Here is a 27,952-nt window from a genome sequence, read left to right as displayed (position 1 = left end):
TTTTATGAACACATTACAATAGACCTGAAGCTTTTAATGACTGCATAACTTTGGCTTAGGAATGTAAACTAATCACTTCATAAAAATCATTTGAGTGTATTATTCTACAATGATAATATGACAATATCCCTCAGTATTCAATCAGTGTAATGTCAGTGACTTTCACTCCTCCCTGTCTTAGGAGGAATGAATCTAGCTGCAATATTTTACCCAACTGGCTACACTTCATTAGCAGTAAGTATTGGCAAGCTATTGCTCTGTGGGGGACATCATGGTTGAGCTCCATCCTGTCCTCACTGAACAGCCACATATACACACATTCTAACAGGGATTACTGCATAGTTATCAGGGAATGTAACCCAGCTGATTTTTTACCCTTTTCTATCCTAGGCCTAGTGCCACCACCCCAGCCAAAGCCAGCTAACAGACAGGGGATCCAATCTGGAAGCTTCCTGGTCTGTGTGGCTGTGTTCCACATTAGGTAGTATACTTACCAACAGAGCCATCAGCGAGCATAATTTCAGCAACTTTTTAAACAGGTATTATCATTCTTTCCATTTCCAAGAGAGTGATCAGGTGCCCTGATGATTACCCACTTCCAACAGCCCCTCCATAACTTTCCACCATAAAGTATGGAAGAGCAGGAGTGGCTGATTCTCCAAGAGTGCCTGGCCCCTCATCAATGTCTCCCCATGACAGCAAATCTAGGCTGAATAACTCAACATTTGGGAAATTGCAAATGTGACTCCCCTCCCTCCCCATGACCCAGCAAGTTTCTGCAAAAATCATCTGTGCCATTTTTATTTGGGTTAGGGAGCAGAAAACTTTGCTCTTGATCCCCATACAGTTACCCTCTACTAGAAGTTTGAAATTTTGGCTCTCAGGTGATGATTGTGTGTGGTTAGAAGAACTAAGAAATAGGAGGAGTAGGCCATTTGGCCCTTCAAACCTGCTCCACCATTCAGTAAGATCATGGATGATCTTCTACTTCAACTCCATCTTCCTGCACTATCCCCACATCCCTTGATTCACGTGGTCAAATACCCTGCAAAATTCAGTATCTAAATTCAAGGCAAAGAATGGCTACTTGTGTGAAATGTACCCAGCATGGAATCAATGACTTGGGAGGCTAAGGGAGATTAGTATGAAAAAACTTATTTATGCATCTAGGTAATTCAGTTCCTCATTATCTTTGATTTATTCCATTATTAATACAAAGGCAGCTCACAAAGTTATCAACATAAAATAAAGAATTCAAAATAGTGTATGTTTATTGTAGCAGTCATATTATGAAATGGCTATTTGTTTACTTCAATTAGAGAACATTCTAGCAAATTGTAGCCCTGCATTCTAGTAATCCAGATTAACCAAGCAAAGCTCCCAGAGTGTAATTGCATCAGTGACTGAATATTGGAAAATCCTCATCAGAAACACAAAACCAATGACACAACTGTGCAGATTGACAGAACAGCAAGGGGGGTTATTGGGACTGTTACTAGAGAAAAACTACTAGGCAAACTAATAGGACTAAAGGTGGACAAGTCCCCTGGACCTGATGGCCTGCATCCAAGGGTCTTAAAAGAAGTGGCTGCAGAGATAGTGGATGCACTGGTTGTAATCTACCAAAATTCCCTGGATTCTGGAGGTGTCCCAGTGGATTGGAAAACTGCAAATGCAACGGCCTTTTTAAGAAAGGAGGGAGACAGAAAGCAGAAAACTATAGGCCAGTTAGCCTAACATCTGTCAGTGGGAAAATGCTGGAGTCCATTATTAGGGAAGTAGTAGCAGGATATTTAGAAAATCATAATACAATCAAGCTGAAAGGGAAATCATGTTTGACAAATTTGAGAGAGTTCTTTGAGAGTGTAACGAGCAGGGTGGATAAAGGGGAACTAGTAGATGTAGTGTATTTGAATTTCCAGAAGGCATTCGATATGGTGCCACATAAAAGTTACTGCACGTTAAGAGCTCATGGGGTTGGGGGTAATATATTAGCATGGATAGAGGATTGGCTAACTAACCGGAAACAGAGAGTCGGGATAAATGGGTCATTTTCAGGTTGGCAAACTGTAACTAGTGGGGTGCCACAGGGATCAGTACTAGGGCCTCAACTATTTGCAATCTATATTACTGACTTGGATGAAGAGACCGAGTGTAATGTAGCCAAATTTGCTGATGATAGAAAGATAGGTGGGAAAGCAAGTTGTGAAGAGGACACAAAGAATCTGCAAAGGGATATACAGGAAACTTTGTGCTATCCGGAGGTGAGCTATCCGGCAATCTGGAGCCACCGGCAAAAATCAGCAGCCGTTTTTTATTCTTTTTGTTTTTTTTTGTTGTTGCTTTGTTTGAACAGTCAAGCTGTGCAAGGTCTGTAGCTATAGCAACAGCTTCAGCTAGAGCTTTAGGGCCACACCTGAGTGTTTAGAAGCTGTTGCTAAGCAACAGTGTTTGTTGTCAAATACGGAGATAAGAATCTCCGTATCTCTCAACATTAACTCTGGAGAGTACGGCAGTTTTGAGGCAACGGCAGCAGCTCGGTCCCGTGGGTGCCAGATAGCACAAAGTTTCCTGTAGATAGGTTAGGTGAGTGGGCAAAAATTTGGCAGATGGAGTATAATGTGGGAAAATGTGAGGTTCTCCACTTTGGAAGGAAGAATAAAAAAGCAAATGATTATTTAAATGGAGAGAGACTACAAAATGCTGCGGTAGAGGGATCTGGGGGTCCTTGTACATGAAACATAAAAAGTTAGCATGCAGGTACAGCAAGTAATTAGGAAGGCAAATGAAATGCTGGCCTTTATTGCAAGGGGGATGGTGTATAAAAGTAGGGAAGTCTTGCTACAACTGTACAGGGAGTTGGGGAGACCACACCTGGAATACTGTGTACAGTTTTGGTCTCCTTGTTTAAGGAGTGATATACTTGCATTGGAGGCAGTTCAGAGAAGGTTCACTAGGTTGATTCCTGAGATGAGCAGGTTGGACCTATACTTATTGGAGTTTAGAAGAATGAGAGGTGATCTTATTTAAACATATAGGCCTAGAAATTGGGTATAGCCCCGCTTGAGGCGTTAGAACTGGCGCTGTGCAAAGTTTATAGCCAGACGAAACTTATCGCTGCCTGGCGCGATATTGGGTTGCATCGCCCCCAAAGGGGATTGAGGCGCGAATTCAGACGTTGCACGGGGCTGCTAAGGCGCAAAAGTTCAGGTGCTACCCAATATCGGCGTGGACGGGCGCAGCGCAGGTGATCTCAATTACCGAAAACCACGAGACTTCCAGGCGCCGGCCGGCTCTTAAAGGGGTGGGTCAGTCAGCCTGAGCTGCCACACTCAACGCCCTGTAGGCCTCAGAATCGGCGCTCGCCCTTCTCTGGCGCAAAAAACTTGGTGAGGATGGAGAAGGTGAGACAGAGAGCAGAGCGCTTCAGCACTGAGGCTCTGGACCAGTTGGTGTCCGCAGTGGAGCGCCGTCGAGATGTTCTGTATCCTGACAATGGCAGGAGGCCGAATCAAAAGAATTACCGGCGATCTTGGAGGGAGGTTTCTCTGAGGGTCAACTCCAGCAGTATGGCGACCAGGAGCCCTGTTCAGTGCAGGAAGAAATTCAACGACCTCACTCGGGTCGTTAGGGTGAGTGTTGTTTATGCAAACTTCTGATTCCCTCCATCTGCACCTGACTTCGAGCACCCTGTTGCCATGATGCCCCAATGGCCATCTGTCAGCAAGCACCCATGGCCCTTTCTGGGTACACACATGGACATTTGACTCAAGGCCACATGTAAGGGCTCTTGCACCATGGGGGGCATGAGATGATCTCTCAAGGCCTCATGTTACAGAACTTCCCCTTCTTTCCCCTGCAGTCCAAGCTGGCGGCGATGCGAAAGGACCAGCTTCGAACCAGTGGCGGGCCTCCACAAGTCGTCACTCTCACGGATCTCGAGGAGAGTGCACCAGATTCTTGGAGGACGTCTGAGTGGTCCTGTTACCACTGCAGCTGCCGACCCCATTCTCGACAGCGAGGGTAAGGCTCTCACCTTTTTCAGCTGTTTCCTTCCACTTGGTCCCCCCGTCAGCATGCTTCCTCAGTGTGCAGCCATGTCAGAGCCTTGCCGCAATCTGGCATGCCTTGCCGCCAACCTGTCCTTTTGCTAAAGCCACTCTTCCACCTCCCTGCTTTCAGATGATTCATCACCAACTCGGGATCAACGCCCTGAAGCTGCCAGTGCCAATGCCTCCGGAGGCGAGGATCAGGAGGAAGCCGGAGCATCCGTTCCAATCTCAGGGGAGCATACACATCTGCAGACTGGGGATAGTAGTTCCCTGGAGGGGGGGGGGGGGGGGGGCTCTGATGATGAGCCAGTTGCCAGAACAAGCAGCATGCAGCAACGCAAGGGGGGTAGGCAAGTTCGGCCACCGGCTCCCCGGAGGGCAAGGCAGGGAGTGATGACTGCTGCACAGAGTGCAGAGGAGGTGCGTCGCCTGGCTGAAATGAGCACCCAGGCCCGGCTCAGGCACACTGAGCTGATGGCTGCAGTGGGGAGGATGCCTCAGTCAATAGAAACACTGGCAAAGAATGTGTTGGACTTTGGGGCAGCAATGGAGAGGACTCTCCAGGGCTTCGGGGCAGCCATGGAGAGAACTGTCCAGGGCTTCGAGGCCGCTATGGAAAGGACTGTTCAGGGCTTCGGACAATCCCTGGAAAGGTCTGTCCAGGGCTTGTCCGAGGCAGTGGAACGGACTGCTCCGGCCTTGTCCGAAGCAATGGAAAGAACTGTCCAGGGCGTCTCCAAAGCACTGGCACCTGCTACACAGGTCCTCACTGCTGCCACGCAGTCACTTGCCGGCCTCGTCCACACCCAGATTGAGGCAACGCGAACTCTCACTGCAGCCACCCTATCTGCATCAGCTAGGATCACCCTGGGCCCTTCCAGTCCCATACAAGGCCAGGAATCAGTGGAGCATGCGATTGTGGCGGATGAGCCGAACCGGTCCCCTCCGAGAGCCAGTGTGTCGTCCGACCATGGTGCAGGTGTCCGCTCTCGGCAGGTGACCATTGCACATGCCAGCGCTGGTACGTCTGCAGTGCAGCTGCCACCACCTGCAGGGCACACTGCTTCCAGCCATGCTCAGATCAAGCAGCCTGCGTCCGCACCCTCCAAGACCAGAGGTCGGCCAGGCCGTCCCTCAGGGGCTTCTGCGCTTCCACACAGTCAGCAGGCGTCCCCCAGCCTTGACCCCGCCACTGGGGTTCAATTACGTAGGAGCAGCAGGGAGGGAAGGGGGCCGACCGCGAAAGAGAAGTCGTTCTCCATCAAGGGGCCAGCAGTAGAGGGAGGTGCGGAGACGTTTCTTTGGCCAAATTCAAGGACACCCTCACCTGTTGTAATTGTTGGAAATGGTTTGTTTAGTTTTGCGGCTTTGCTGAAGAGTTAACTGTTATTTTTGTTAGTTATGGTTTCTGTTGACTTGACGTTGTTTTGCTGTAATGAAAGACTTTTGTGACAATAAAGAAAAGTTTTAATGTGCTATGGTACACGTGACTATTTACAGTGATGCTGGCCTTCAGAGGCTTTCAAAGATCCAAAGTGCGCAGGAGTAAAGACACCCATCATTCCGCCAGAGGGGCCTCGAAACAAGTCCTGATGAGCCTCTGATGGATGGCCCTTCCACTTTCAGGAGCCCTTCCATCTTCCTCCTCCTCGTCCGCATGCTCCTCCTCCGCCTGCTCTTCCTCCTCCTCCTCCTCCGCCTGCTCTGCTGGACGTTGAGGGACAGCTGGAATTGGCTGGGTGCGTCGAATCGCCAAGTTGTGGAGCATGCAGCAGATGACGACGTGACCCACTTGCTCCGGCGAGTACTGCAGGGCTCCCCCCGAATGGTCCAGACAGTGGAAATGCTGTTTGAGCACACCAATAGTGTGCTCTACAATGTTCCTGGTCGCCTGATGGCTGCTGTTGAACAGCTCTTCTGCTGGGGTGGCGGCCAGACGGAGTGGTGTCATCAGCCATGGGCAGAGAGGATAGCCCTTGTCCCCAATAAGCCAGCCTCGTGGTCGAGCCGGCCCCTCAAAAATGTCACAAACTGAGGTCTGCCGCAGGATAAAGGCATCGTGGCTGCTCCCTGGGAATTGGGCGTTGACTGCCATGATGATTTGGCGGTGGTCACAGACCAGCTGCACGTTGAGGGAGTGGAACCCCTCGCGGTTGCGGAAGTCCTCAGGATTCTGGAATGGCGCCCTCAAAGCCACGTGTGTGCAGTCAATCGCCCCCTGCACCATGGGGAAGTCCGCAATAGCAGCGAAGCCCTGCGCACTCTGCCTGCTTCTCCAGGGTCAGAGGGAAGGTGATGAATTGATGCCTTCGTCTATAAAGGGCAGCTGTAACTTGCCGGATGCAACAGTGGACTGCAAACCGAGAGATATTCGCAATGTCCCCAGTGGCTGACTGAAAGGATCCGGTGGCATAGAAATTGAGGGCAACAGTCAGTTTTACAGCCACCGACAGGGAGGTCCTGCACCGTAGACGCGGCTGCAGATCCTCAGCAAGCAGGTGGCACAGCTCAGTAACAACGTCCCTCCCGAATCGGAGCCTTCGCACACACTGCTCCTCCGACATGTCAAGGTATGACACCTGCTGCCTAAAGACCCTCGCAGCATACCCTCGGATTGGCCGACCTCCATTGCCCCTCCTCCTTCTGGCCAATCCCAGCCCTCTCTCTGCCCCTTAACAGTGTTCGGCCATGAGGCCGTCGCCCTCCAAAGCAGCTCCCATTCCGATGCCAGTTGGTCAAAACGCTGTTAGGTGTAGTGCTCCAACTGCTCCGGACAGGTTTGAAGGTCCCAAGTACTCTAATGCTAAATTCCAAAAACTCTGCTCCACAGTAGCTCACCAACTCTCTCCAGCAATGATCGCAATGAACAGGCCAAGTGGCTGCAGCTTTTATACTAGAGCTGTCCCCTTTAAATAGCGCCCCCTGACTCCGAGAAGGGCCTGCTAACGTTCCTTCGAACTGTCACTAACAGCGCTAGGCGTAAAGGTTCCGGGCGCCACCCAATATCCGGTCAGGGGCGCCTAAAAGGCGTTGCACACTGAAATGACGTCATGATCTGCTTGCGCACGCGGGCACGCGCACTTAACACAGGCGTTAAATGTATAGTCAATATGGGAGTTGTCGCTATCTTCATTGCGCCCGCCCCAACATTGGGTTACACCCCAATTCTCGGGCTCTTTAGGCGCTAACCGCTGGCGCTACCAACCGAATTTCTAGGCCATAAGATTCTGAGGGGGCTTGACAGGGTAGATGCAGAGAGGATGTTTCCACTCGTGGGGGAATCTAGAACTAGGGGGCATAGTTTCAGAATAAGGGGTCGCCCATTTACAACGGAGATGAGGAGGAATTTCTTCTCCCAGAGGGTCTTGAATCTGTGGAATTCTCTACCCCAGAGCTGTGGAGGCTGGGTCATTGAATATATTTAAGGTGAAGATAGACAGATTTTTGAACTATTGGGGAGTCAAGGGTTATGGGGAGCCGGCAGGAAAGTGGAGTTGAGGCCATGATCAGATCAGCCATGATCTTATTGAATGGCGGAGCAGGCTCTAGGGGCCAAATGGCCTACTCCTGCTCCTATTTCTTATGTTCTTATGTTGATGGTGAAATCGCTCTGGATCTGACTTGAATGAGATATAATAAAATCCCTTCACGTTTTGTTTTACTACTATCAAATGTAGTGTAAGTCGAGTCCTGTGAATAAGTACCTCTTTATCAAACCTACAACATTGCCAATATAAACTAAAAATGTTGGAAATAGACAGCAGGTCCAACTACATTTGAAAAGAGGAAGGACAGGTGATGCGCCATCAATTACTCAGAAGACTGAGGTTAAGCGAGTAACAACCAGGCTTTTATTAACTAAAGAATGAAGGTCTTGTCTCGAGTGGTCGACCCGTCCAGAATACTAAGGGACTGGGAGGTAGTCACTTATATACCTGGAATAGTGGGAGGAGTCAGCCGAGGCATGTCCAGACCTGTACCTAGTGGAATACACATACACATACAGACAGGTATAACAGTGGTTTACCACATTCACCCCTTGTTTAAAAATGAGTCCGGCGGGGTGAAGTGTATTTAAAAGTTCGTGTATTGGAGTCTCTCCGGAGGTCTTGTCTGCCGCTGTGATCGACGTGGCGACGGCAGGGGTGGTGGAGCTTCCGGCGTCGTGTCCCGTGTAGGCTGTGGCCCTGGAGTGTAGTCCTCGTGGGTGACGGTCGAAGGCGAGCCGGCTGCTGGGGTTGGATATCGGGTCGTGGGGGGGGGGGGGGGCGGGGTGGTGGTAATGGGTAGTGGGTTACAGCGGTCCCCGAGGGTGCGAGGTCTCGTATGGAGACTGTGTCCTCCCGCCCGTCCGGGTACGCAATGTAAACGTACTGGGGGTTGGCGTGGAGGTGGTCGACCCTCTCGACCAGGGGGTCCGTTTTATTGGCCCTCACGTGTCTTCTCAGTAGTACCGGCCTTGGGGACGTCAGCCATGGCGGTAACGATGTCCCCGATGTGGACTTCCTTGGTAAGACAAACATTTTCGCGTGAGGGGTGGCATTGGTGGCAGGGCAGAGCAGTGACCGAATCGAGTGGAGCGCATCGGGGAGCACCTCCTGCCAGCGGGAGGTCAGAAGGCCCCTAGACTTTAAGGCTAGTAGGGCGGCCTTCCAAACTGTTGCATTCTCTCTTTCCACCTGTCCGTTCCCCCGGGGGTTGTAACTGGTGGTCCTGCTTGTGGCTATACCCCTAGCGAGCAGGTACTGGCGGAGTTCGTCGCTCATAAACGATGAGCCCCGGTCGCTATGGATATAGCTGGGGAAACCGAACAGGGTGAAGAGGCTGTTCAGAGATTTAATGACCGTGGCACTGGTCATGTCCGAGCACGGGATAGCGAACGGGAAACGGGAGTACTCGTCAATGATGTTGAAGAAGTACACATTGCGGTCGGAGGATGGGAGAGGCCCTTTAAAATCGACGCTCAGGCGTTCGAAAGGGCGAGTGGCTTTTATCAGGTGGGCTCTGTCTGGTCTATAAAAGTGCGGTTTGCACTCAGCGCAGACTTGGCAGTTCTTGGTCATGGTCCTGACCTCCTCGATGGAGTAAGGCAGGTTGCGGGCCTTGATGAAGTGGAAGAACCTGGTGACCCCCGGGTGGCAGAGGTCATTGTGGAGGGCCCTCAGCCTATCGATCTGCGCGCTGGCGCAGGTGCCACGTGATAGGGCATCTGGGGGTTCATTGAGCTTGCCAGGCCGGTACAAGATCTCGTAGTTGTAGGTGGAAAGTTCGATTCTCCACCTCAAGATCTTGTCATTTTTGATTTTGCCCCTCTGCTTGTTGTTGAACATAAAAGCAACTGAACGCTGGTCAGTGAGCAGGGTAAATCGTTTTCCGGCCAGGTAGTGCCTCCAATGACGCACAGCCTCCACAATAGCCTGGGCCTCCTTCTCGACCGCGGAGTGTCTGGTCTCCGGGCCCTGGAGGGTTCGTGAGAAGAATGCCACAGGTCTCCCCGCCTGATTAAGGGTGGCGGCCAGAGCAAAGTCGGACGCATCGCTTTCCACCTGGAAGGGGATGGATTCGTCCACTGCGTGCATGGTGGCTTTGGCAATGTCCTCCTTGATACGGTGGAAGGCCGAGCGGGCCTCTGCCATCAGGGGAAAAGAGGTGGATTTGATCAGCGGACGGGCTTTGTCTGCATAGTAGGGGACCCACTGAGCGTAGTAGGAAAAAAACCCTAGGCACCTCTTCAGGGATTTTAGGCAGTGGGGCAGTGGGAGTTCCATAAGGGGACGCATCCGGTCCGGGTCGGGACCGATGACCCCGTGTTCCACAACACAGCCAAGGATGGCGAGGCGGTCTGTGCGGAATATGCACTTCTCCTTGTTATATGTCAGGTTCAAGAGTTGGGCGGTGCGGAGGAATTTCTCGAGGTTTGCGTCATGGTCCTGCAAGTCATGGCCGCAGATGGTCACATTGTCTAGGTAAGGGAAAGTGGCCTGCAGCGCGTTTTGATCGACCATCCGGTCCATCTCCCTTTGGAAGACGGAGACCCCGTTGGTAACGCCGAAGGGAACCCTAAGGAAGTGATAGAGGCGGCCGTTTGCCTCAAAAGCAGTATACTGGCGGTCTTCAGGGCGGATGGGGAGCTGGTGGTACGCTGATTTCAGGTCAATGTTCGAAAAGACGCGGTACTGCGCGATCTGGTTGACCATGTCAGCTATGCGGGGGAGTGGGTAGGCGTCCAGCAGGGTGTAGCGGTTTATTGGTTGGCTGTAGTCGATGACCAGGCGTTGTTTCTCGCCGGTCTTAACGACCACAACCTGGGCTCGCCAGGGGCTGGAGCTGCCTTCAATAATCCCCTCCTTCAGGAGCCGCTCCACTTCGGTTTTGATGAAAACCCTGTCCCCGGCACTGTATCGCCTGCTCTTTGTGGCAATGGGCTTACAGTCGGGGGTGAGGTTAGCAAACAGTGGGGGGGGTGGGACTCTGAGTGTGGAGAGGTTGCATCTGGTGTGCGGCGGGCAATTTGGAGGCTGCTGGCTGCGGACTGTGAGTGGGGGGAGGGGGCCACCGTAACGCTTTTGAGGTGGTACTGGAAATCCAACCCCAGTAGGACGGCAGCGCAGAGGTCGGGCAGGACCAGGAGTTTAAAATTATTGAACACAGTCCCGTCTACAACTAGTGTCACCATGCAGTAGCCACCAATGTCCGCTGACTGGGACTCGGAGGCCATAGAAATCCGCTGGTGCGCAGGCAGGACTGGGAGAGAGCAACGCCGCACCGTGTCGGGGTGGATGAAGCTCTCCGTGCTCCCGGAGTCAAAAAGGCAGTTTATTGCATGGCCGTTCCTTAACGTCCATTTTGGACCGAGCTAGTTGGTGCGGTCTCGTTTGGTCCAGCGTAACAGAGGCCAGCGTAGGGGTTGGTGTGTCGCTGCGGGTATCAGATGGGGGGGGGGGGGGGTTGGCGGTCTGCTGCGTCCTGGCTGGTGTCCAAGATGGCGGCGTCCATGATTCCCATGTGGCTGGAGTCGTCCAAGATGGCTGCTGCTGCGGTGGTTCGCACATGGCTGGGGAGGCCCAAGATGGCGGCCCGCACGGCCCACACACGACGCTGTTGGGGGCCCAAGATGGCGGCTCGCCCGGCCCACACGCGGCGCTGCTGGCGTTCGGGGTGGCTTTGGCCTTGCAGACGCTGGCGTAGTGTCCCTTTTTCCCGCAGCCCGAGCAGGTCGCATTCTTCGCCGGGCAGCGCGCTCTGGGGTGTTTGGCCTGGCCACAGAAGTAGCATTTCTGGCCTTGGGATACTGCTGTCTGGCTTTGGGACACTGCTGCGGTAGTTGGGCCGTTGTTGGGCTGTGGCTGGGGTGGCACGGTGCTATGGGGCTGTCCTACCGTGTCCCAGGTTGTCGTTCCCCGCGGCGTCCACGGTGCAGAGGAGTAGGCATCCATGCCCCGGTAGGCTGCGTCCAGCGTTAGTGCGATTTCGGAGGCTTTGTCGAGGGTGAGGTCACTCTGCTCCAGCAGTCGCTGTCGGGTGTAGTTGGACCTGTGGCCCGCTACGAAGGCATCCCGGATCAGTTCCTCCGTGTACTTAGCGGGCGTTACCGCCTTACACCCACAGGCCTGGCCAAGCACGGACAGTGCTTGGAGGTATTCCTCAGTCGATTCCCCAGGTTGTTGCTTGCGACTCCCCAGAAGGTGCCTGGCGTATACTTCGTTCACAGGGCGCGTGTACTGGGTCTTGAGGAGCTGGAGGGCGGCTGTGTACGAGGTCGCGTCCCGGATGACTGAGTACGCTCGGTGGTTCACCTTGGAGATCAGGACAGACAGTTTGTCCGCATCCGTTACGACCGCAGTGGAGGCAGTCGGGAATGTCTCGAAGCACGTGAGCCAGTGAGCAAACTTGGTGGGAGCGTCCGCTTCCCGACTGTCCAGGTCCAGGCATGCTGGTGTGAGGATCTTCTCCATTATAAAAAAATTTAGTTAATAAACTTGATGCGCCATCAATTACTCAAAAGACTGAGGTTAAGCGAGTAACAACCAGGCTTTTATTAACTAAAGAATGAAGGTCTTGTCTCGAGTGGTCAACCCGTCCAGAATACTAAGGGACTGGGAGGTAGTCACTTATATACCTGGAATAGTGGGAGGAGTCAGCCGAGGCATGTCCAGACCTGTACCTAGTGGAATACACATACACATACAGACAGGTATAACAGTGGTTTACCACAACAGGTTAATGTTTCTCATCGGAGACCGGGTTCTGACGAAGGATCTCTAACCAGATACATTAGCCTGTCTTCTCCTTTTAGATACTGACAGACCTGTGTATATCCAGCATCTTCGGTTCTGATTTCAATCTCTTTAGTGCTCAAGGTATTAGGCACCTGCCTGTACTTTCTGTCAACACAGTAACATTTACGTAGTAATATTGCATTATTGTATTGTGACGTGGTAATTATATCAAATACAAACACAGGCTTTTAATGCAGCACAGCTAATATATCACTATCAGGCCCTACAAAGAGAGTGGTCTCCCATGTGAAGTTAATTGTGAAATGTTAAATTGCTAGGTCTTTCGTGACAGGTCTCTTTCTCAGCCGAGACCAGAGTTGAAGTTTTCATTTATTCTGAACACAATGCATTATTTAAAGAAAGAACTTGCATTTTACTCATTTTCTGCGGCTACATGCAACTGTTAAAGTCCCTATGCACACAGTCACTGGAAAAATGGCAGAAGATAGAACAAAGTAACTGTTCAAGCCCTTCCACTACTCTTTTAGACAGAGATAGTTTGGTTTACATTTTCAGCACATTGATGGTTTTTAAGCTTTCTCTTGTGGGGAACCGCTTACAACAACTTAAAAATATTAAAACACTTCTGGGGATCCCTTGCAAATACTGACACAATTACAAAGGCAATTTCCACAACACATAATCACCTACGCAAAGGAAAAGTATTGCAGAAAATATTGGCCCGGAATTTGCGGTCAGCAACGAAGCGAAGGCATTCGCTGCTGGCCCTGAAGTACGCTTCGCACAAGGATCTCGCGATTCCTGTGTCAAGAACTTTGAGTTTCCCGACCTTCAATTCAAATCAACAAGTATAGTGGGGAAAAGGCAAACTTGAAATAAAGATGGTCAACATTTTTTTAAATAATTTTTTTAAGTTTCTTAAAAATTGTAAGTTTTGTTAAAATGGACAAATTTCACACTGCACATAACTAAAATTAGTTTTGCAGGCCTTAACATTTGTTTAGCAGTATTAACGCTGTTAAAACCCCAGTTATACCTCGTCCTTTTGGGTCTAACTTTTAGTGGGAAATTGAACAGCGTACTTACTTCGGAAGAATTGAAGTTTTCATCAGTTTCCCTGATTTGGCTGATTACACAGATTGCCGGCTCTGTTTGGGGGAGGCACAAGTGCAGCCTATGTCGGAGCCGTCATTGACAGACCGCAACTTCAGGATTTCCGCACGCGCCTGCGCATGTGCCTAATCCCGAAAGGCGGAATGACGGCGTACGCCGCCAGTTCTAGATATGAGTACCAGTAAGCAAACAAACTCCAGGAATTTCCTTGGGCCTTCTCCTGCCATAACTTTGGCGGAAACCCTGTTTACGCTAAACCTCTGCTGAAGTTAAGATGGTGGAGCAAGAGAAGCTGAGGAACCTCCTGGGGAAACACAAAAGAATTCAGAAATCTGATGACAGCCAGGCAGAAATCTGACAACCTCGCGGACCCTGGGATCTCTTCGTGGATCCTTTATAGCTCCAGGAGATTCCAATTTGAAAGCCTATGCATTAATCTTGCATGAAAAAAAATCCCACTGCAAGCAACACATAATTTGTCTTAGTTCCAAAATAATGCACAATGCAACAATTCTTAGTCGACTGAAAACATTCCCAAGCGGTACTGAATAAATACAGATGAGTGAAGAGTTTCTAATCACATTACATTAAAATATGCATATTACATTGGTGTAAAATATAATCATCTCTGATTTTATGGAGAAAAATGTTTTGTGTTGACAATCACTCGTTACTATATGCAGCTGCTTTGGACAAATCTGTTGCTCAAACTTTAGATAAAGAAGTCAAGATTTCTGCAAAAATATATCCATAAGCTAACAAATCAGAAAAAAATTGCTACAATACCTTTGTATAGTCAGAAGTTTCCAAGTGATCTCAGATTGCTGACGTTCCCCCTGGTAACATAGACTGTGGATTATATTTTAATGTCAGCCTGTGCAACGTGACACACCAGGCTCCCAGCCTGTCTCTGTCTCAGTGTGAAGTCACAGAACGTCCCGCATCTTTCAACATCGCCACCTGCCTTCCTTCACTCCCGAGGAAACCAGTGCTGCAAAACGTTTTAATTATTACAGGGCAAACAGGTGGGAGTTTAAAGTTTAGAACGAGGTCAATATCCTCTGCCAAAAAAACTCATCAGTGTCAAAGATGAACAGTGATCATCCAGTTTTTTTAAAGAATGTAATTCTGTATCCTGCCATAGGTGGATGTGAATTAAAGTTGGGGGGGGGGGGGGGGTGCGGTTCGTAAATGGGGTCACTTATCTATTTGGTAATTTGAGAAAAATCACGCTTTAATTTTAAATATATATAGTTAAAATGTGAGAATTTCCTGTGCCACAACGTTCCATTAATATCCAACAAACTTATTTTCTCTGTTTTTCCCCTCGAGTTTTCTCCCCATACCCTTCCTTTGTAGAAGAGGTGATTCATACCAAGCTACAGTTTCATAAGCAATATGCATATCTTTCATGAGTGAGCTTGATAGTGAGGACAGATGGGCTAATTTATTGTGGGAGCCATCAGATGAAACTGATCTTATCCTCAATGCATATCCACAAACATGTATTTCAAACAGGAACTACGGAGTAGTGATCATGAATTGGAACCCTGGCAGATTTCCCTTTACTTAGCCCTGAAAAATATTCATGGTTCTCAAACATTTTTTGAATTTTAGATAAGAAAGCTTGAACTGTGCAATAGTCAGAAGGGTTCCTTCTCTCAGTGGCTTGATGGATAGTGTGGCATGGCACTAAGCCATACGAAGGGGGTGGGCGATCACGGATGCCAATTAATATAGAAACATAGAAGATAGGAGCAAGAGTAGGCCTTTCGGCCCCTCGAGCCTGCTCCACCATTCAATGTGATCATGGCTGATCATCCAAATTCAGTACCCAGTCCCTGCTTTCTCCCCATACCCCTTGATCCCTTTAGCCTTAAGAAATATATCCAACTCCTTCTTGAATATATTTAATGAATTGGCCTCTACTGCCTTCTGTGGTAGAGAATTCCACAGGTTCACCACTCTCTGGGTGAAGAAATTCCTCCTCATTTCTGTCCTAAATGGCATACCCTTTATCCTTAGACTGTGACCCCTGGTTCTGGACTCCCCGACCATCGGGAACATCCTTCCTGCATCTAGTCTGTCCAGTCCTGTCAGAATTTTAAGTTTCAATGAGATCCCCTCTCATTCTTCTAAACTCCAGCGAGTACAAGCCCAATCGACCCAATCTCTCCTCATACGTCATACCTGCCATCCCAGGTATCAGCCTGGTGAATCTTCGCTGAACTCCTGCCATGGCAAGAACATCCTTCCTCAGATAAGGCGACCAAAACTGCACACAATACTCAAGATGTGGCCTCACCAAGGCCCTGTACAACTGCGGCAAGACATCCTTGTTCCTGTACTCAAAGCCTCTCACTTCTTAACCGCCTGTTGCACCTGCATGCTTACCTTCAGCGACTGGTGCACAAGGACACCCAGGTCTTGTTGCACTTCCCCTTCGCCCAATCTATTGCCATTCAGATAATAATCTGCCTTCCTGTTTTTGGCCACCAAAGTGGATAACCTCACGTTATATTGCATCTGCCATGCTTCTGCCCAATCACCCAACCTGTCCAAATCATCCTGGAGTTTCCCGGCATCCTCCTCACAGCAGACACTTCCACCCAGCTTTGTGTCGTCTGCAAATTTGGAGATATTACATCTAGTTCCCTCGTCTAGATCATTCATATATATTGTGAGTAGCTGGGGTCCAAGGACCGATCCCTGCGGTACCCCACTAGTCACTGCCTGCCACTCGGAAAAAGACCTGTTTATTCCAACTCTTTGCTTTCTGTCTGCCAACCAGTTTTCTATCCAAGTCAATACCTTGCCCCCAATCCCATGTGCCTTAACTTTACACGCTAACCTCTTATGTGGGACCTTATCGAAAGCCTTCTGAAAGTCCAAATATACCACATCCACTGGTTCTCCCTTATCTATGTTACCATTTACATCCTCAAAAAATTCCAGTAGATTAGTCAAGCACGATTTACCTTTTGTAAATCCATGTTGACTTTGTCCGATCCTGTCACTGTTTTCCAAGTGCTCAGCTATTACATCCTTTATAATGGACTCTAGCATTTTCCCCACTACCGATGTCAGGCTTACCGGTCTGTAATTCCCCGTTTTCTCCCTACCACCTTTTTTGAATAGTGGGGTAACATTAGCTACCCTCCAATCCATGGGTACTGTTCCAGATTCCATCGAATGTTGGAAGATGATCAGCAATGCATCTACTATTTCTAGGGCCACTTCCTTAAGTACCCTAGGATGTAGATTATCAGGCCCTGGGGATTTATCCGCCTTCAGTCCCATCAATTTCCTCAACACCATTTCCTTACAAATACTGATTTCTTTCAGTTCCTCCCCTTCATCAGACCCTATGTTCCCCGACATCTCTGGGAGGTTATTTGTGTCCTCCTTTGTGAAGACAGAACCAAAATATGTATTTAATAATTGGTCTGCCATTTCTTTGTTACCCATTGTAAATTCCCCTGATTCTGACTGCAAGGGACCTACGTTTGACTTCACCAATCTTTTTCTCTTCACAATATCTATAATAGCTTTTACAGTCAGTTTTTATGTTCCCTGCAAGCTTACTCTCATATTCTATTTTCCTTTCTTAATTAATCCCTTTGTCCTCCTTTGTTGAATCCTAAACTGCTCCCAATCCTCAGGTTTACTGCTTTTTCTGGCCAATTTATATGCCCTCTCCTTGGATCTTATGCTATCCCTAATTTCCCTTATTAGCCATGGTTGAGTCACCTTTTTTGTTTATTTTTATGCCAAACTGGGATGAACAATTTCTGTAGTTCATCCATGTAGTCTTTGAATGCTTGCCATTGCCTATCCACCGTCAACCCTTTGAGTGACATTCCCCAATCAATCCTACCCAACTCGCGCCTCAGACCATCAGTTTCCTTTATTTAAATTCAGGACCCTAGTCTCTGAGTCAACTACTTCATTCTCCATCTTAATGAAGAATTCTATCATATTATGATCACTCCGACCCAAGGGGCCTTGTACAACAAGATTGCTAATTAATCCTTTCTCATTACATAATACCCAGTCTAAGATGGCCTGATCTCTGGTTGGTTCCTCGACATATTGGTCCAGGAAACCATCCCGTAAACACTCCAGGAATTCCTCCTCCACAGTATTGTTACTAATTTGGTTAGCCCAATCTATATGTAGATTAAAGTCACCCATGATGACTGCTGTGCCCTTATTGCACGATTCTTTAATTTCCCTTTTAATGGCATCCCCAAACTCCGCATTACTGTTTGGAGGTCTATATACCACTCGCACTAACGTTTTCTGCCCCTTGGTATTTCTCAGTTCTACCCATACAGATTCCACATCATCAGAGCTAATATCCTTCCTTACAATTGTAGCATCCCCGGTTGAAATTACCTAATCAGCACAGAGCAGGGATCAAACTTGAGTTTTATTTTGTGATTGTGTAAATACTAGATTTAAATTCTTTTGCTCCGTTTAGTGGCTAATGCGATTGAAAAATTAGTCTTTAGTTTGCAAACATTCTATTTGCTTTGTTGATTGCTGCTCATAGTGATTTGACATGTTGACCGCTGAGTCTATTAATACCCTAAGATCTCTTTTAACTTCATCCTTAGCTATTGAAAAACTATTCATGGAATGTTATGCCAACCATTTTCTTCTAGTTGCAATACTTTCCAGTTGTATGATTAAATTTAATCTGCTACTGATCCATTTGCTTTCATATTTAATCCAACTTATTTTATAGTTCCCAGGCTGCACTCCTAGTTTGGTTATCATTTCCAAATTTGACCGCATGTGTTTGGCTTCTGAATCCAAGTCATTAGTGCAAATTAGAAATAGCAGGAGTCCCAACATCGATCACTTGGACACTACACTGCTCCATCCTTACATCAGTTCCCTAATGGCCCAGAGTTTGCAGTGGTAACGACCGCAAAACTGTCAGCATTCGCCATCATTACTCTAGAAAATTGACAGCAACTTCTGGAGCCTGCACATGCACATTTAAACACGGATATCCTGAAGTTGCCGTCAGCGATACCCTGTTCCTCCACAGGGTGCGCTGTTGCAGTCCTCGCAGATGGAAATCAATTAAAATCACTGAATTGGCATGAACTTCCACTTTTATGCACTATCCACGCTGTAAAAACACATGTAAAAGTTAAAAGCCTTGTTGAATGAGGCGCAATTGGGTTTTTAACGGTGTACTAAGTCATAATTACTGCTGAACAGCCTCTCGGGCCCTGACAAACTAATTTTATATTTGTTGAATGACAAATTTCTCCATTATGATAAAAATTCCTAGATTTTTAAAATAATAAAAATTATATATGTTTTAAAATTTGATATTTCAGCTTCTACCTTAATCCCATGTGTATGTCTCAATCTTTATTTTGCTCTCTGTAAAATGATTAATAAGTAAACATTTTACTTCCTGGTTTGCTGTCTGAGAATTCTTCAATGTGATTGGCTGCTTAGCCTGCTTGATGACATCACTGTTGCTGGATGCTAGAGATCTCCTATAGGTGACGCCAGAATGAAGTTAACATTGGGAAAGGTGAAATCCACGCCACAGAGATTGCTAGATCTTTATGGGCGGCTTTCTTAGAGGGCAGCGGTGAGCATTGTCACTTAACCGCTGACCGCAAAATCCGGGCCATTGTCAACTTGGCTTGCTTGATAACACTCTCACCGCTAAGTGGGTTTGTGCCACACACCAGGACTCTTAGGCCGACATCCAGAGTGGTACTGAAGGAGTGCTGTATTGTCAAAGGTGCAGTGTTTCAGGTGAGACAATAAAAATGAGATCCTGTCTATCTGTTCAAGTGCACATTAAAAAGCTGTAATGGGAAGAATTGTTATTTGGAAGGAAGAGATGAAATGGGAATAGGGGCCTTTGTCACCTGAACAAATCATGTGATAAAGCACACATCAACACCATCTCTAATCGTAGTAAATGCTGGATTGATGAAATTATCTTTTGTTAGGAAGGGAGATATCTTTGCACAAAGACAAAGTTTAAACATGACAGCCCATTTTCACTGGTTTTATGAGGCTTTGAAACTGAAACTGAATCTGAAGCTAACACTGTTTTTGTTTCCATTTCTCCCAGTTCTGAGCTCATATCTCCACATCCTGGTTTGGGGAAACTGGGAGCAGGGTTAAGGGAGCAAAGCATTTATGCGAAATGAAAAAACAACTGTAGCATCTGCTACAGATTCAATTTAAGTAGGAATGGTTCAAATTTGATTCAAAAGTAAACTCACAGCAGCCATGTAAGGCAGATTTTAGAAACAAGCTCTGATAGAATTCAATGCCCTTTTCCCTTTAACGTATAATCATACTTATCTGTGGTATTACTCAGGCAGCAATTAAGACAATGGGAGGAATACTTGCAGTGTAACTGCAGTTATTTACAAACAAGGTTCATCACTCAATCTCTAGTTAGTCACTATTCACTAAAGTGCAGTTTTGGGGGGTACTTAGCTCACAAGTTTACAATGTTTGTGATGAATTATGTAGCACTTCCTGCCAGCAAATTGTAAGTACAAATATTTTCAATGGGCTGTGGTATTTGTCTATTAGTGTACCATGACCTGACCCAATAACACATCTATTTTGACCACCAGTTACCACTTTTGACCAGGTGCAGACACCACCTTCCACAATCATTACTGCCATCCGAATACCTCGATTTTATCAACGTGTTCCAAATGAGTTACCTCATATTAGATCTCTGAAGTTGCTTTTCCTGGTGCAGTGATAAGCCATACAAATAAGAAGTTTGCTGTTTTGACCCATAGTCCATGCTGATGTAGCGGATCTCAGCAGTTATGATAGCTGAAACATTACAATTGACCTTAGTTGTCCTTGGATTATGGAGGGGGATAATCAGCCAGTGTTTTTGTTCCTGATTATTAATCGAGTGACTCCTGCCAAGATGTTGGGTGAGGCTTGGATGTGATGCCCCCTTGACAGTTAACCTGCCAACACTCACTGTCTAGACTCACATATAAAGAACAACCACTTTGGCAATGTACTGGAGGTAACTAGTGTCCTTGGAACTGCACCCCATGATGAGTCAGTGCCTTCCAGAGAGAAAAGATTGGCAAAAGAAATAAAAAAGTGTTTTGGTTGCAATCAGAAATCAATTTCCAGGAGAAGGATCCTACACTCATGAGAACGCCTTCTGTCAAATACAAGTACCTACAGCTATTTCTGTCCCCCCAACACATCTCGCAACAGTTTTATCTAAACTAGAAACTGGTTAAGAAATTTGCACATTAATTGCCAATTTAACTTGTAAAAGGTTAGGGCTGGTTCTTACACTGCAAGTACCTTGTTAATGAAGAGATTTATGGTCCTGCAATGCCAATCAACTTCTCCAGCCCAGAAAGGGAACAATTTAAACTGTGGAGTCTCATTCCTACAGGTAGTAAATTATTGAGATTTTTAAAATTAAAAAAATTATTTTCCTTTTTGTCTTTTTTTCCTCTCTATCTTAATCCAATCTTTCCCTCTTTATTTCTCATTCTGTACCTGATTTGACTCTAACTCCCCCTCCTTCTCTGTTTCTTTCTCAATCCTCTGGTTAAGGAGATAAGACTGTTGGTTCCGTTGTTTACGAAGGTCCCAGATGCCCTGACCGTACCGCTATCAGCTCGCACTTCCAGGACAAAGGCATTTTGAGCTGAAGGATGAGCAAAACCTGGGCCATTACGTTTGAAAATTTTGGAATATTTTACACCTTTAAAAATATCCTTAACCTCTCCCACCACAGAATTGCACCTCTCCCATTACAGGATAACATATAGGCTAGAGTACTTTACAATGCAGTAATGGATTCAATGCAGTAATGGATTCAGAGGTGATAAGCCACAAAAACATTTTAGTTCAAGCCATGTGATTTGACCACAGGATCCTGCCATCTGTTACTATGTCTGTTATATAAAGGAATAATGCTGGAGTGCATTTTCAAGGACAAAGCTCAATTTCTCCTTAACTCCTTGATGGGTTATGTACTCAGCACACTTCAGCCTGTGTTCTATGTAATGCATACAGATAGCTGGGGTAATTTTACTTCATTATTGTGATTTTCTTTGTCAGTGCTGGGTGTCATGGCGCTGGCAAACGGCAGCTTCCCATAATCCAGTTATGTGATTTGAGTTGAATTGCGTGATCTGAACTGTGCTGTTCTATCACAAGGTCTAATTGAACTGCATGGTTTGAACAAGAGTGATATCAGGTTTAAATTTGCTGTATGTTACTGGAAAGAGCATACACTGCATCAAAAGAATCTATTATTTTTGGAGTTTGCCAAAATATGAAATACAGCTGGTTATTACCAACTGACTACGTAATCTAATCTATAATAATTGTTTAGTATCATGCTAAGTAAATCAATTTAACATCTCCTTTAAGGAGGAAAGTGAACCCTACAGGATCACACGTCATTCTCTGTGCTACAATTCTATGATACTCAAACAGATATAGCACATACATAAACACTCACTACTGAATAATGAGGACAAACAAATTAAGTACTTTAAAAAAAATTCTTCTAAAGTAGCATGTTCATCCTGACCGATCCAACTTGCAGAAATTCCATTTTCCAGTCAGTTCTACTACCGATAAGTCCTCCTCCGCATCTTATTTCTTCACTGGTTTTTAACGGAACAGTGTGTTGTGCGCACACCACATATTGAATATTAATACTCTTTCTGGTCAAATTACACTTTTGAATTGACTCTTTGGGAGGCGCAAGTTTAAAAATAGCATTGTAGGGCCACAGTGGCTTACTTTTGGGTGGGGGGAGAAATCGGTCAGGAATTCCACTCCTGACTGACTCCTTCTGGAAAGTGAGCATTTCAGGTGAGGGAAGGATTGGGCTTAGCTGTGGGGTCATCCAATTGTTCAAGTTCCCAAGTGAAGAATGGGGTAAATATTGCAAACCTGTGTCAGTGAAACTAGATTTCAGTATGAGTCAGTGTCGTGGGGTGGGGAGAAATAGCATTATAGGATGATTCTCTATGAATAAAGTAGGAAGACAGGGAGGAAAAATGCACAGTCTGAGCATCTGGGTTAAACAATCAATCCATGTCAGTACAACGATAAACAATCCTGCTTAAAATGGACACCCAATCTATAAAACTGTCAACCTGCACATCCACATGGTTTAGAACTCAAACATTAAAGAACTTCTTGGACAATTGAATCAGACTGCTACTTCCCTTCATAAAACGTTAGCACACTTAGAATTCAGCATCTTTTCGGTTAGTGAATAAGGTTATAGATGCTCAGTCTGCAATGAACCACAAATTCAGATAGACTGAAATTTACTAATCTATTTGCAGTAGGATCATCATCCTACAGCTCTCCGGTCAGCCAACACCAGTTAATTTCTACTCCAGTTGATTATAAATACACAGGCACTAAAAACCGCATCCTACCTGTGTCCTCCTTTAATTAAAAACTGTAACCCAACTTTCAACTTTCCATTGAACTGAAGGAACACAAGATCTGAGCGACAACAGAATTCAACAGTCCAGTATTGAAGCACTAATATTTTAATGAGTTAACAAGATCATTACCCAGAATACTACAGCCTGACAAGCTGCTCAACTGACAACTAGACTCTGGTGAACTAACTACACAAAGAAGCAAAATTAATTATCTCCTAAACTTGCAGTGCTGATTATCAAGTGTCTGAAATCTATACTTAATCCCTCCAGCATACAGGTTTAATCCCTCAACCATCATCAGTAAAACAGATAATCTGGTCAGTTTTCCTATTGCTGTTAGGGAGACCTTGTGCTATGCACAAATTGGCTGCTGTAATCCTTGCATTACAACAGTGACTAACTTTGAAAAGCACTGAATTGGTTTAAGCATTTTGGCACATTGAGGTCATGAAAGGCATTATAGAAATGCAAGTTATTACTTTAAAAAAGAATACAGCACCATCCTATGGAGGAACTAAGAATAGCAGACACTAACATTTGTTTCAAAAAGACTGGAGGCATAATCAACTCAAGGATTTCATGTGTATGTATACTAGTTGATCTCCCATGGTGTTGCACGTTGACCAAATGTAGTCATCTTTCGGTGAAACAAGATTAAACAGCAGGGAATAATTGGACCACACCGCATAGAAGATTTTTAATATAAGATATACAGTAATTAGATAAACATACAAAAAAAGTTCTCATTTTAATAAAGTATTATCAGAAAATTTTAAATTCTGGCCAATAATGTGTGTAGAATAGTGCATCAATCAAACAATGAGCCTTTAAAGTACAATAACTCCACATTTTTGCTATATACACTATCAATCTTATTGCTAAAATTTGCAATTCTCTTCCTAATCTCAATGAACAGTTACATTTCAGCTACAAATCTAGTTACATTTCAGCAATATTCCACATGAAAATAAGTGTGCAGCACAAGTTAGGAAGTAATATCAAAGTATAGAATCAGGATGCTTAAATTCAGAAATTAATGAGGTATTTACTGACAGTTGTGGAAGGATTCATTTTCCATCTTGGGAGTAATTTTAATGAAGTTTTTAAAAAAATGGGGATTTTGAGGTAGTGTGGCAGTTAAACAATCCTATCACTGATAATTAAAAAAAAATAAATCACATTTCACATAATTGGATTGTGGAAATTACAATAATTTGTGTACCTATGTAAAGAAATGCTATAATAGTCAGCTCCTCTTATAGCAACAAATAGCTAATAAATATCAGAACTTAAACACTTAACAATCCAATAGCTAATGTACTTGCGCTATTTGGGCAATTATATCGTCAAAAGAAATTCAACAATCAAACTAGCTGCTGTCAAATTCTAACAGGCAGAAAGTAGTGTGTTAGCGGAGTTGCAGCCTTTTCAAAAAATTAAGCACCTAACAAAATAATCTTGTCATAGTTCATTGTGAAAAGATCATACCTGAAATTTAAAAAAAAACTCAATTCAGATCATTCCACTATTGGATGTTCCATTACGGAGAGAACTGCATCCTCAGTGTTTGGGCTTAGAACTTACTCCATAGCATATCCTGATGCAGAAGAGAGAAAAAGTGCCTGTCTGTATGCACAAGAGAGAGAACAGGTGAAAGAGCAAGAATGAGAGCGACAAACATAAAGCTGAGGCAAAGAGAAGCACAGTGGGGCATATCACTGAGCTTCTAGGATTCAATCTGCCACTGATCACCTAAAATATTTTTCAACACCGATAATATTCCAATTGTTTAATTGTTCATTTATGAAATCAACAGTGACAGGGCTGAATTCCAACCATCCATAAAATCTGAATGATCTCAATTTCAGGTTGCAGCCTGCAATCACTTGTATTACTGCTACACACAGGTGTGTTGAATCAACTACTTGTATGTTCTGAATGATCAGGAGCTGAAGTGAGATGGTGTCAGAACCTGCTTACTGGAACTAGTTAGATTACAAAAATCCCCAACTAATCTTCAGCTCAATGAGTAGACTTTAATTTCACAGTGGAACACATCTGACCCTTATTAGAACTAATAATGATCCCTAGACTGACACTCCAGTGCAGTACTGAAGCATGAGATAGTAAACCAAGGTCCCCTGCGTGTTCTGTGATTCAGCTGCAGATTAAAGATCCAATGACACTACTTGAATAAGAGCAAAAAGCTCTCCTGGTATGTTGGCCAAGAATCCTCCCCTAGTCAACAGCAATAAAAACAGAAAAACTGGTATTTAATGTCACTGTTATTTGTAGGATCTTACTGATCACAAAGTAGCTGCAGCATTGGCCTACATAACAGTCACTGCATTTCAAAGCAATTCGTTGAGCAGAGTGTTTTGAGATGTTTCTATGGCATGGTAAGATGCTGTATAAATGTGTTTTTTTTATCCAACAGAATTCACTGAAGATCCGGAGAGCACTACTATCCTGCTACATTCAAACTCACAGAAAGAGAAATATATTTATTTTACTTTATAAGACTTTTAATTTGCCAATTTTTCCTCCCGTTTCTGAAGGTATTGATGCAGAAGTACTTAGCCGCCCTCTAATACCTCACCCAACTATCCATGTCTTCTGCTGAAGGGGTCAGTTGTGCCGAGGCTAAAAAAGCCCCCACACACATGGGCAAATAGAATTACCCACCAGTTGTACTGTTTAGGCGCTGGACACAAGGGCTGTCTAATTTGTCCAAGCATCCAGTGTTTAACGGTAGGTGGGACAGGTACCAGAAACATTTGAGCAACTAGGATCTGTGGAAGTGCCCAGGGAGCACTGCCTTGCACAAGCCAAAGAAGAGGAGAATCTTTTGGAACAAAAAACACTGTTTTGCAGGCAGCATGGAGACTGCTAGTATACCAACACTGCGGCAGACAACCGTTCTCCCCACCCCTCCGAGGACCACCGTGGCAAAGCTGCTTTCTTTTTGACAGGAGGAGACTAGGGAGCCCATCTCCAATATAATAATTACCTCAAAGCTGGAAATTCAGCAAGGGTCAGTGCGACATCTCCATCGTAGGTAAAAGCTTTGCCACAACCCAAAGATGAACCTCATTTGCTGGGGGTGGGAAGATGTAGTGGAAAGCCTAGGCCCGAGTGTCAGATGGTTGTTTTACCATGTAAGCCATCATAGCCAACCTCAATCCTGCCCTCATCGGGCATGCAAATGTGCGTATGCTCTAGAATTGTTTACTGTATTGCAATCAAAAGCAGGAACCCTGGTTTGGTAGCCATCAGCTTTTTTTCCCAAAGTCAATGGAAGAGTATATTTTCAAAAGCCTGTGGTGCTGTGGCCAATTGGAGCACTTCAACTGCTGTCCAGGATGATCAGCAAACCCAGCAGAGATCTGGAACTGAGCTGCACACTTTCTGGTCTATTTGGCTTTGCTACACACCAGGCAGGGGCTTTATTCACTGGTCCATTGAGAGTATTATTTTAAGTTTGTGAATATCTTAATCAATAGAATCAAATGAGTGTTTTGTTTGGGGAGAGGAGAATGACCTTCCGGCTTATTTTAGAAAGTACAAAAGAAAGTCCCACAAGCTGCAACACATGGATTCAAGACAGTACTTGGCTTATTTACAAACCCTATTTAAATCAGACTAACTATGAAAAAGGCAGTTGATCCTTCAAAGAATTACTGTTTCCCTCCCCAAAAGAACCCCCACCCCCCAATTAGAATAGAGTGTAATAGGTTGGGTGGGGAGTGTGCAAGTTTACACACTGGCTTCTGGTTGAGGTCGAGCCTCAGGGCAAGTCTGTCTCAGCATCATCCATGGTGCGGCACAACAGGGAAAGAAGCAACTAAAACTGCTATGAGATCTGGGCAGTGTCCCAGTACTAGCGCAGCGGGATCTAACCTTCATCAACATTACTGTGGGTCTACATATTACCAATTTTCTCCCCAGGCCACCCTAAGAACCTTTAATGGGGAGGAAGAGAATAAAGCAAGACCCTGTTGTGAAAGGGAGAGGTAAGCGAGGGAAACCCTGTGGCAAAGAGGAGGGAGAAAAGAGAGAAATGTCGAGGAAGGGAATGCATCCCCTTCCTCAACATTTCTCTCTTTTCTCCCTCCTCATTTAAAAATGTATAAATTAAAATAAGATAAACATAGAAACATAGAAGATAGGAGCAGGAGTAGGCCATTCGAGCCTGCTCTGCCATTCGATGAGATCATGGCTGATCATCCACACTCAGTACCCTGTCCCTGCCTTCTCCCCATATCCCTTGATCCCTTTAGCCTTAAGAAATATATCCAACTCCTTCTTGAATATATTTAAGGACACCTTTAAGATATAGTAACATTCCAACTGTGCTTAATTAGTATCATTTTATGCATGTGTCTCATACTTAAGCTATCAATTCATAGAAAAGAAACATCTCATGTAAATAACTCAAGTCAGTAATTTTGCAACACTCTTTCATGAATTCCATGATGGACATCTAGCAATTGCTTATATAACGAATGCTTATATTTTTGGCACTTGTTGATTTCACATAAATAATCATAAATCACAGATGTTACAAGAATTCATCTGATCAGCCCAGCATTCAGACAAATTATTTGGTTTTTGGCATAAATGTATCTTTTTTTAAACTCTGGGAAAAGTGCATTTAGGAGCAAGCGACAATACTCTTCTCCAGTGTCAGGGTTCAGACCACATACAGAGGTTCATTACCAGTTTATGACCTCACCCTGAATCACTTCATTGTGTAACTGCCTCATAATTCTCACTTATCTATTGCAGACCAGCCTTTCCCAGAGATAAACACAGTATCTTAACCATTTCCTGCCTAAAATCAATTGAATTCTTATAGAGTCATATTCTGAGTAAGGAAGTTTAGGAAGCAGAGAACATCTTTCTTACTTTTGTTGAACTTGTACTTTAAAAAAAAATATACACGTTTCTCCCACTTCATTTCTTTTGTGAGTCTCCACACTACCAAAGATAGACAGGTGACCTGTTACCAAGCCTGTGCCAATACCTTTCGTTACTAGAGTCCTCGGATTAACTCCTCCCGCAACAATGCCACAGCCGAAAC

At 45.5% G+C, this 27,952-nt stretch overlaps 1 protein-coding gene across 11 annotated transcripts in view; it reads right to left on the bottom strand.

Moving 5' to 3' along the window:
- Positions 1 to 27,952, bottom strand: part of smtnb (smoothelin b) — a 382,571-nt gene that overhangs the window by 93,622 nt on the left and 260,997 nt on the right. The gene's annotated exons all lie outside the window — the stretch shown is intronic.

Source organism: Somniosus microcephalus, chromosome 19, assembly GCF_052327205.1.
Source record: "Somniosus microcephalus isolate GS21.2 chromosome 19, FLI_Smic_1.0, whole genome shotgun sequence".
Classification (NCBI taxonomy): domain Eukaryota; kingdom Metazoa; phylum Chordata; class Chondrichthyes; order Squaliformes; family Somniosidae; genus Somniosus; species Somniosus microcephalus.
Note: the sequence above shows the minus strand (reverse complement) of the source record. Positions and strands in the feature narration are given on the sequence as shown.